A 12,072-nucleotide genomic window follows, 5' to 3' on the forward strand; every position below is an offset into this window, starting at 1 on the left:
CGTTTTTTCGGGCTCATTTTCTTTCGTATTTTCGCTTGATGGAGGAATATACGCCTCTCGACTAGACAGCTTCTGCCGAATACCATCACTTCAGCCAACTTTTTACGCCGCTCCTGTCCCATTGTACGTGCGCAAGAGTAGTAAAGATTAAATTAAAATTATTCTAAGCTATAATCCTACGGCTGGAAGGGAAAGCTATGCTGTTCACAAAATTCAGCATCTGAAGAGAAATTTATTGGGGGCTGGGTAATCAACACTAGAACTGAGAAAATTGTGCTGTTGTTGAGCATTGCATTTGAGCAACCCGCAAGACAAAACCTGGAGTAGGAACGACGCGGGAATGTTCACGACTCCACGCACTGCTGCGGTTCACTGTTTGGTTCTTAAAATGATTCACTCCGTTCCTTATACTGTGTTGCTGCCGCTACTGTTCAGTTTTATCAGGAAAAGAAGTCACGCCATCGTCTCTATATTGGAGACGTTGTGTTTTGTCATCCCAAAAATCAGGAATGACGCCAGTGAAGAACGGCTTCACATCCTTTGGTTGCTTGTCCATATCATATTTATCTGTGTTTAACGTTTCCAAAACAAGCTGGACCTATGGTTGCGATGGCATCTGTAGCGCGTGGACACCTGCTGGCATGAGTATCGGCTGTATTACAAAACTGTTTCAAAATTGATCAATCCATTGGGCATGTATATTTAACCGAAGAAGTCGATTTTCCGACGTCCTGCAACAACCTCGAACTCAGCCGTTTTTATTTGGCATTATGATTTCGCGATCACAGCTGATCAGGAGTACTTTGGTGCTTTGATGCTTTTTTAGCAAAGTTTCTTATAAAAATTTGGGTTGCAGTGTAAGAACACCGCCGTTGTGGAAGCTCATGCGATTTAAAAGGCGTGAACCCCTAGTGGGAGCTACGAGTTCCGCAGGGGGTGCATAAAATCACGGCGGCGTAGCTCGGATAAGCATGAAAATTCAAAGTCTACGCTTGGATTAGTCTGCTTAGGTCTTGCTTTCAGTTATTTGAGCTTTAATGTAGCTGTTATTATGTACTGTTTGCGTAAGGACTGCCCTTGTCTGCGGTTATGGTCACACTTCACGGAAATTTCCTAGTAGAAAGGCTCACTCTTCCAAAGCCTCCTATGATAGCTACCGGCGCTTGGAATTCCGGACCCTCTCCAGTAAACCAGCTTCCCGGGCGGTATAAGTGGAGTGGTCAGACACAGCTTGCAGGCGATGGCTCAAAACCTCCTGCTCCGGCTCTATGGCGGAGAAAACGGCCCAACCTCGTCCTGCTCCACGGCAAGCCTCGGATGCGTGCTGCGAATCACCTGTTCAGGCGTCGACCGATGCGCGGAGAGCACATGCGCCGACCCGGCAAAGGCAGTAGCGGCTAGCGAATGCAAGCGTAGGCTCGGCCCAGGGAATCACATGATGCGTTGCAAAAGATATGGTGGAGGCGGGGTAAAACGAAGGTCGCCTTCTCCGCAGCGCCGAAAACCGTCGGGGAGGTTGGTAAAGCATTGTTTAAACGCAGTGTGCACCTCAGCGACTATTAGGCGTTCCATAGCGCGTTGCTCAGACGTAACCCGCAAAACGGAGCGCGCCGCTCACTCAATTGCATAAGCTGGTTTAAAACACGTCTGTCGATCGCTTTATTCGTCATCAGAACAGGTAGTACAGCCTGGCTGTACGCGCCAAATTTATTTGTAACGAAGTGTGAGATCCTAGCAACGCAGCGGAATTTGTGCAGAGATCTACTGCAGTAAAACAACGCTCACGAACCGAGTCCTAAAAACACAAACGCACAGAGAGTGGCTTTGGAGGGCGCACCGCGGCGGCCAGCTGCACCCAGGTAGCATGAAACTCGAATTACCCCATGGAATAGCCCAGGAGGGAGCTGAACTGGGCCGCGACAATGGCGTCAGGCCAACCAGTAGCAGCGACGGAAAGAAACATAGGAAAGAGATGGCAGTGAGAGGCAGCAAAGTAAGCACCAGTTGGTCGCAACACAAGACTCAGTTAAAAATTAGCCTATACCCTAAGCGACAATTCTCCGAATATAAACTAAGCGACAATGCCTCCGAATATAAACTAAACACGAATATGTTATATGCCTCTGCGGATTTTGTACAAAGCCAGTTGAATAACCAACAGCAATTTTTCCGGGTAATCAAGATTGTTTCCCAGTTAATCACTAATATGTTCTTAAGGCATTTGTAGCGGTTCACCTGCATTTATATAGCCTTTAAATATGAAATTGTGGGCCATTTCACGGTTGTAGATCGGTCCTTTGAAATTCCTGGGAACCCGCCGCGGTGGCTCAGTGGCTAAGGCGTTGCGCTGCTGAGCACAAGGTCGCGGGTTCGATTCCCGGCCGCGGCGGCCGCTTTTCTGATGGAGGCGAAAAGCAAAAACGCCCGTGTGTACGAGATTTCGGCGCACGATAAAGATCCCCAGGTGGTCAAAATTAATCCGGAGCCCTCCACTACGGAGCGCCTCATCGCCTGCGTTGCGTCGGCGCGTTAAACCCCACAATCAATCAATCAATCAAATTCCTGGGAGATGACATACCTGATACAAAAAAATATTTTCAGCAACGTGGCACAATGTAAACGAAAATTCCACCCCACTCGGCAAAAGAGGTCTGAATCCCTCGAAATGCAACAGTGTCACGAACGAGATACGGCTTCAATTTTGTATTTGCATGCTCCCACGCGCTCCACTGGTAGCTCCGGTGAGAATCAGTAGTTACAGTTCTGTGAAAAACTCGCAAACAGACAACTATCCCAAGTGGAAACTACGGAAAGGCAAGGCTCAACATTGAGAACGTTGTTCTGGTTCCCGAACAAAATGGCCACTTGTAGCATTTTCTTTTTATTCTTTCGCAGCCCCTCTTGAGTAGCACGAAAATGCAAAAAAAAAACTTCTTCAAAAACAACATCCGAGTTTGGGGATGGCTGAGTGGGGCTGCTTTGGAATAGCCAAAGCACAGTGTTTTTGCCTACACTGTTCGCATCCACTACACTCAGACATTGACGCTCCCACGCTTTTAATGAGCATTTAGTTTATATTTCTCTTGAATTTTTGCCCCGCGCTCTGCCCCCTAACTCGTCTCCTGGTGAGCCTCCGTTTAAAAAGACTAATTTTTACATGTTCTAGGTGTTTTTTATTAAAAGTGTCCTGGCAAGGGTATACTGTGTAATGAATTCTACACTCTCCTTCCTAAAGAAATCACTGATCATCTCCAGCCAGGCCAAATAATGTCTGTCTGATCTCCCCTACACCTTCTCGTCCCCTGTTTCCCATTCCTTAACTACAGCCATGTTGCCTCCCGCATAGCAATAATTGTTATTCAATTCAATTAAGAGCCGCCGCGGTGGATCAGTGGTTAAGGCGTTGCGCTGCTGAGCACGAGGTCGTGGGTTTGATTCCCGGGCGCGGCGGCAGCTTTTCTGATGGAGGAGAAAAGCAAAAAAGCCCGTGTGTACGAGATTTCGGCGCACGATAAACATCCCCAGGTCGTCACAAAAATTTCCCCGCATTTCCCCGAGGGGAAGAATGTGAAAGTGCGAATGCAGGAGTTGAATTTGCGCGGTTCGGTAATGTTCGCGAAAGAGAGATCACACACACACACACACAACTACAAAGAAAGAAAGATGCATTTATTCACAGACACCTATTTGTGTTGTCGCTGTACTTGATTGCTAGAGCGGATCTCAGCTTTGAAATTTCGTGTCAGTACTCCTTTAAGCGGGTGCATTAGCCCTTCTCACGCCCTATTCCTGGCCAATCCCCCACGTGGGTATGTGCCATGCACAGACACCTATTTGTGTAGTCGTTGTACGTGATTGCTAGAGCGGATCTCAGCTTTGAAATTTCGTGTCAGTACTCCTTTAAGCGGGTGCATTAGCCCTTCTTACGCCCGATTCCTTGCCAATCCACCACGTGGGTATGTGCCATGTCAGCGGCCAGGCAGCGCGCGCCCATCTCCCCCCGTTGCCAAGGGAGACGAGAAGATTCCTGGCCAATCCCCCACGTGGGTATGTGCCATCTCCCCCCGTTGCCAAGGAAGACGAGGAGCGCGCGCACCCGCAGCTGTTGCTATGTGGACGGACGGCGGTCAACGGAATTCAGGGTCGCTTATAAAGTGCATTCGCACTTAATTAATCCGGAGCCCTCCACTGCGGCGCGCCTCATTGCCTGCGTTGCGTCGGCGAGTTAAACCCTACAACCAATCAATAAATCAAATCAAGTCGAGTACAGTGCTGCTACAGTTTTATGTGTGAATACTTGCACACTGCAAGAACATCGGGCTCTGAGATGTGGTGTATTATTGACTCCAACATCCTTGGATGCGCTATAGTTGGGAGGTCTTGCTCCCATAAGAAAAGTAGCCGCCTCATAAAAAAGCCAGCGAAATTGGGTAGACCGCTACATACACACAAAACGACTACAACCCCAAGATATCGCTTCATTATTCTGACATAGATACAAAAGAAAAAAAATGAAAGGTAATGAGGAAAAACCGCTGATGACACAAAAAGAAAAAGGAAACACGACAAAGAGCTAACGTGAAAAGCAATAAACCTGTGTATTCCTCTTTGTACAGGTAACCGCGTGGAAAGCATTGAAATGGCAATTAGCCCAACTTTTATCCTAAATGTAACTACCACCGGCAGGCTTTCAGAAGGACAAGGGCAGCCAAACAACTGACTTATATTCCGCAACAGGTGGTTCTGCTTTTAGCACAAAAAACGAAAGAAGGGCGAATGTACTTCCGACGTAGGATGGGATGGCGCATTATGTTCTTTGGTGGTAATGTTCAGAAGAGAGTGCCAAAACGTTACGTCTAGGGTACTACTAGGCTTACTGCTACACACGTAATGTTTGACGGAAGTATAGCAAATGGGATTGGTTCTAATTCCCAAGTTTTGACGTTTCTCGGTGTGAGGGTCGGCGATTCTCAACGTCACACCGGGTCCACACTGTGCATGAGGAGAGGGAGGCACAGACACATGGAAGAACTTACATTATATTTAACAGGATCAACTTGCTCGATCTCGCTTACGGCTCGGCGTCGCTGGTCAGCTCCAGCGTGGCGCAGCAGGGGCTTGTCGGAAGGGCCTGATGTTCGTCGCGGTCAGTCCCTGGATGCTCCGGATCGAACCAAGGGCCCCCGAGATGAGGTTGCTGCTCCGCAGTATCGAACAAAGAGGTGGCGTACGCAGAGATGAGGCTCCTTAGACCCGGTCCGCGTAAGATGGATGGAGGTCGGTTGGCTTAAGTGTGGAGACGAGTGGTCAGACGTCGTGAGGGCTGGACTCCGGAGTACTAAGCTCCCCTGCCTTCTGCCTGCCGCTTCTTGCGTCTCGTCTTGTTCGCTCCCCTGGTCGCTCTCCCGTCAGACGCCGCACCCAAGCGATGGCTAGACTCCGGGGCCTGAAGCCCCCTCTCTTCGGCCTAACATATCTCGCGGCTCGTCTCATCCGCCCGCGAGTCGCTGTCCCTCGATCTCTCCGGATCTGACTGCCCGGATATGATTTCCTGGATCTGACGGCCTGGATTTGACTGCGCCGCCCTCCTGTCTTCTTCCTCTTTTGAAACCTTTCGTCGTTCTCCCACTCCTCCTTCCAAGCTGTCAAGGACCGCGGTCCCCTTGTGTCAGGCAGTATCGTAATGAGCCGTTTAAGTTGTCACAAAACGAGTTCTAAGCGGGGAGATTCGAGCGGCGTCTCCAAGACGGTACCAAGGTGCCCTTTGCACTGTGAGTCATTGGTGCATTGCTGGCCCGTTGACGCCGTCCCCGTGTGGCGTGCTGGGCGGTTTTTCGGAAGGGTCACAGACCGGTGTCCTGTCGCCGATCATTAGAACTTGAATGCACACACTCGCACACACATACAAGGCCTTTTACAAGATTAGAACCAGCGATAGTCTCTTTTAGCACCGGTTTCCGGTATTGTTGGTGCTGCCGAATGGCACCGTACCATTGCGGCACCATGCACAGTTAATTTAAGCCATTCACCTGCCGAAGTCTTTTCGGCGAACCCGGGCCGTCACATCGCCTAGTCCGCACATTGCCCTTTCAAGGAACAACAGTACTATATTGCGGGGCCGAGTACTGAAATCAGTTCCGATAAACGGCCTGTGCACCTACGTTAAAATGAAATCCAACGTAAACTATTTTTTTCGCCATTTGTAACAAGCCCTGAAAGAGTTGGAAAGTCTGGGACATAACAGAATAACTTTGGCCAATATATGGTGGCAAATTAGGAACCATCTTTTGGGTTTTTATGTGCACCTACATCTGTGGAGGAAAGGTTCTAAATTGCAAACTTAGCAAAAACAACTGCATATAATTTTCATGTTCTTGCCTCATAATATTGCGCTTGAATCTGCAGCCGTCTTTCCCGTCTGTGTGGAACCGGAAGCATGGACAGATATCGGATACTTGTAGAGTGAGTTAAGTATGGCTTTAAAGTGTTTATTTACACTAGTGATCCTTGTGTGCAGCGGTAATGTGAAAACGCGTAGTCCGAACATAAAACAACATTTAATTATTTGGTTGTCAGGTACTGCGAATTGTAAAATATTGTGCGTTCTAGTTCACGCAAGAGGCCCGGAAGCCCATATTTCACGAGAACCCTAATTAGGATACTCCTTTTTCTGCCCCAGGTTCTGCTTGAAACCAGTGACGCCCGCTTCATTGTTCCTGTGGCACCATACCTGAAGTTGGCGTGGTTACCCGCACGACAAAACATTACATACGCACAAATGGTGTGTTCTTTTTCTTTTTGGGGGAGTTCCTCTCTCACCAAGACTTCTTAACACAGTGCGTTTTTTTAAACAACGTGTCGAACTAACTTTAGCGCAGAAATACAAATATGTTTACTGTGCGAGCGTTTTACCATAGACTAAGTTTGGAGCAACTACGTCAGAACGACGGTCCTACCACGCCAAAAAGTTGCCCGCACACATCCGTTCCGTTCTGTATGGAGCAGTTTGTACACTGTCGATCTTGGGTAGACGGTCCTCAAGATCGTCTAAATACAGGGCAAGATTGACATCCTGTACTGTCCACGTCGATGTAAATGCACCGTAGGTTTTGTTCCTGTCATTAGTCGGCTGAGCATCGGCTCCTTCTTACTGACGGCGTGTCTGTTGTAATGGTACTTAACTTCAAACTTCTCCTGAGCAATTTATAGTAGTACGCGGTGCGGTGGCTCAGTGGCTAAGGCGTTGTGCCGCTGAGCACGAAGTCGCGGGTTCGATTCCCGGCCGCGGCGGCCGCTTGCCTGATTGAGGCGAAAAGCAAAACTGCCCGTGTGTACGACATTTCGGACCATGATAAAGACCCTTAGGTGGTCAAAATTAATCTGGAGCCCCCACTACGGCCTGCCTAATAGCCTGCATTGCGTCGGGACGTTAAACCCTACAATCAATCAATCAATTTATAGCAGTGGCAACTAGTTTGTGTGTGCAAACCTTGCTTTCAGTACTTCTCCTTATAGTCGTGAGAAAAAATCGGGCAACAAATATTATGTTAAGGTCTGATGCCTGTCAGAAGCAGAGCTTGTTCCTTGTTAAAAGTTTTAACGCCTACCCTTTTTTTCAGATTTGAGCCAATAAATGTGTGTCCTAGTTTAGCGTGAAGCAATAACACGGCGCGAAATTGCTTTCGGGGCATTGTTGGCAAAAGTTGGGATGGGTATGTCGCCTTTGAAGCTATTTGCGACGCGCTTATTGCCAGGAGGTTGAAAACTATCACGGAAAGCAATTTAGATGGACGACGACGAACAAGGTCGGGTCTGCACGCTAACCAAATACCAGATCACTTTTCGTTCCAGGAACGCTGTGCAAAAATTGGCAATTTGTATCCAGCATTAAGCCGAGAAAGAGGGCGTTGGGCATTCTTACGAAATTGTTTTCCATTTTAATTTTGAAAACCCGCGTCAGTCATGGGTTTACACAGAAGCAGCGCCGTGTATCATAAGGGCAATATTTTCTTTGTGAACGCCGTGACTTATTTCGAACCAGGGTAGTCTTCTGAATATCAGAAAGACACTGCTGGGGAATAAAGTGAATTTTCGCAAAACTTTAGCAACATACGGATTGGATTACACCATCAGCATGCCCGCTTCCGCTAGAATCCGGAATTCTCATTTTGACTTCGGCGAGAACATTGCCGGTGATACTACAGTGGGCCTAAATGGCAACCTGGTGAAAAAAGTCTTGAACGCCTTTTAACATGTTCCGGAACTTGTCAGCTTCCGTCATGGAGGGGTCGACGCGTTTGCATAGGTCAATGACGTCTTCGATATAGCTGGTGAACTTCTCGCTAGCCTTCTGTCCGCTAGCCTTATTCCGCTATTGCTTCTGATGGTATTGTTTCTTAGCACGGATGACAAGTGCTGGTATCAGTTCGGATGCCAAGTGAATGAATGCGCATGGAGCCATTTTGTGAACAAAGGTACCACTTTTGCGGGGCAGTATCTGAACAAAATTCTTTTGGAGCGCAATGATGTATTACGGAAACATTAAATCCAACGCAAAAATTTTTAGTGGCGCCTTTTTGAAACACGTTATGAGCGAAAAAAACGTTGCAGGTGTAAGGTGGGCTTTCTGAAACGACGTTTACACCTTGCGAACTCTGAAACTAAACTGCACGCGTACAGTTCTTCAATTCGTCGTTCGTTAGTGTACGCATTTATTCTATGGCACCCGCTCCAGCAATATATAAGAGCCTTACTCTAGTCAGTGCAGAACATAGCGGCTCGGTTTATTCTTTGGTCTTATTCCCGCTATGCCAGTGCTTCGGTAATAAAAGCGTCCCTTAATCTTCCGCCTCTCGCAATTGGAAGAAAAGAATGCCGCTTATCATTTTTTCATGCTCTTTATCACATTTGTTTGTTGCCTTTAAGCAGTCGTATTCATCTAGCTACTTCCGTATCAGCACGCATCGACCATGCGCACAAAGTCAGACGCATATTCGCGAAAACTAACAAATACCAAAATTCACCCTTACCGCTTAGCATTGCGGAATGGAATATGTTGCCTGCCGGTGTAGCAAACCTAACCGAGCTGTCCTCGTTCAAGAGTGTTCTGTTAGTGTTTGTATGATGATGACGATTGTAGGGTTTTAACGCGCCGACGCAGCGCAGGCGATGAGGCGCGCCGTAGTGGAGGTCTCCGGATTAGTTTTCACCACCAGGAGGTCTTTAACGTGCGCCAAAATCTCTTACACACGGGCGTTTTTGCTTTTTGCCTCCATCAAAAAAGCGGGCGCCGCGGCCGGGAATTGAACCCGCGACCTCGTGCTCAGCAGCGCAACCGCGGCGGGTGTGTTAGAGTTTGTAGAAAATGAACATCCGCTCTAGTTGTGTACCCATATTCCTTTGTACTTTTTTTACACCCTTGATGTATATACTGGCTTTTCACCCTGCAATAATTTCCTATATGTACCTTGTATGCAATTTTTGGTACGATGTACAATCCCCCCTATGTATGTAATGCCTTCCCTTAGTGTATCTCAATAAATAAATGAAAATAAAATGAAAGCTGAAACACAGGTCATTTTTATGACAACGCAATATCCTAGTCATGTTTTTCATGCCTCCTTACACTCGTAAAGGAAGGCTGTTTTACGCCTTATGCGGGACAAAAAAAACTAATAGGTCCAACATTTATACATTCCGTGTTAAAGGAGTACTGACACCAAATTTCGACGCCTAAAAATGATATAATTGGCTTCATTAGTTTGTACAGATGCCTTACAGGAATTTTTGCAGCGATCCGAGGCCGGAATCACATCTAAAATCGATTTTGATTTTCCCGGCCGCGAGCTTCCACAAATCGGCAGCACTAGCGAAATCGCTTTCGGCGTGACGAAACATCGGCCGGCGTGTCTGGCCGGTTCAGGATGACGTCATATAGTCGTTTTCGGAACCGGAAGCGATATCTTCCGCTGCGGTTGTCGGTGGTATTCGTTTGGCCAGTAGACGTACGGGACTAGGTGTGTGAGCAATGCTTGTAAACTTTGCGCACTTTGCGTGTTCGACGTCTTTGCTCTTCAGTTCGTGGCCGGCGCATGGTGTTCTCTTGGACTGGTGCCGAAACCTGCGCGGTGCCGGCACCGCGCGGTGCGCGCCGCCGAGCTCGCCCAAGTTGTGCTATGGCAAGCTCGCGGAATGCGAAGTACTGCTCGTGGAAGCCTGTCCGAGCAAATCGACGACTACGCCAATATGCATTATTTTCCACGCGACGATATGCAGCGCTAGACGTGGACTGAGTTCGCGCGCGGCGGCGGCCGCAAGAAATGTCGCCCAAGCCAGCGGGATCGGCGTTGCTCGGGTCAGCTTGGGTGTTGGGAACTTCAGGCTTAGTATCGTGGCGAATATTTGATCGCTGGTATCTGTACAACTGCGAATGACCATCCCTTACACAACTTTTTACCACACTATTATCCCATTTTTTGCATACTGAGCTTTATTTTGGCGATAATTGCCGTTTCAGCGATTGGTGACCAAGACATCTGCCGTGGCCTGTTTTGATTCTAGCGCGCAGGTAGCGCCGTCTTTTGGCCGCTCGCCGCACCGCGTTGCCGGCAGTGCTAGGCCGGAGCGCCGAACCTCCGCTGCCGGTCAGCGGTCAGCGTAGGCTTACCATCGCGGCAAATATCTGAACGCCGCTTATAAATTCAGCGCTGATAACCCTTAGCACAATTTTTCACCACACTAACATCTATTTTCTCGCATGTAGAACTTCTTTTACGCGATCAGATTGATTATAAGAGTGCCGACAAGCTGTTGCTATCATGGTCTGCGCCGGTTCGAGACACAGTGATATTAAAAAAACGGACGACGGTGAAGACATCGCCGGCCTAATCGCCTTGCCAAATAAAGTTGCTCTGTCTGTCGGGTGGCAGCGACTCATCCAAATGTGATGATTCAGACGACATGTCGACTGCTCGGGTGAGTGCGGACCATGTGCAATCGTAGCAGACGATGCGGTGAACGTCCCTGACGTCACGGTTGAGACCGTGACGTCAGGCTGGCCCCATTGCAGGATGGTCTTCTAACGGCCATTTCACCGCGCGGCGACCGAATTTGAAACTGGTTGCACTAAACGTGCGATAATTAATTCGGTGTTGGCCGCTGACGGCTTTCGGTTCGATTTTCATAATTACTGGGCCAATAGGTATTCTTTACAGCATAAAAACTGAAAGCGAGAAATTTAGTGTCAGTACTCGTTTAACAGGTTCATAATTGTAAAATTTGGGCCAACGAGAACACCCTTACTGGAAATGGTAACCGTTGAAGTCGAAGCACGGGCCCTTTTATCTCTGTCGCGGCGTCATCAGAGTGTTCGCTTCGAATCACTCACGCCGCCTCTCCTGTCACCGCAAGCCTTGTTAAACTCTGATTGTGGGGTTTAACGCGCCGACGCAACGCAGGCGATGAGGCACGCCGTAGTGGAGGGCTCCGGATTAATTTTGACCACCTGGGGATCTTTATCGTGCGCCGAAATCTCGTACACACGGGCATTTTTGCTTTTCGCCTCCATCAGAAAAGCGGCCGCCGCGGCCGAGAATCGAACCCGCGACCTCGTGCTCAGCAGCGCAACGCCTTAGCCACTGAAGCCTTGTTAAACTCCTGCCTGTACACTTTTTTAGGGCAGTTTTGTTTTTCTGCAATCTAACATTGCTTTCTGCAATTCGTGTCGCTCGTCTAATAAAATATTAAGCGTAAGCATGTTATTCATATGTCTTACGACTGACAAGTGCAAAAATTAGATACTGGCTTGTGCCGCAAAATATTCTTCTTTTGAAACTTTCGTACAGCCTGCCGGTTTTTTCAGAACGGGTCGACAAACTCATTGCCGAGTGTTGGGAGAAATTTCTTTCCGTGAATTTTGTGCAGAACTTGTGATGGCTAGAGAGAGAGAGAGAGAGGAATTTTATTGAAATGAAATAAACACAGAAAGGTCGGCCTGATGGTAGTATATCTGGCCAGCTATTCTGTGTGTGGGAAGGGAAAGTGGAGGAAAGAGTGTGGATAGAGGACGAGAGA

The sequence above is a fragment of the Haemaphysalis longicornis genome, unplaced genomic scaffold, assembly GCF_048455015.1.
Source record: "Haemaphysalis longicornis isolate Haplotype H1 unplaced genomic scaffold, Haemaphysalis longicornis Haplotype H1 scaffold_6, whole genome shotgun sequence".
In the NCBI taxonomy this organism is placed as follows: domain Eukaryota; kingdom Metazoa; phylum Arthropoda; class Arachnida; order Ixodida; family Ixodidae; genus Haemaphysalis; species Haemaphysalis longicornis.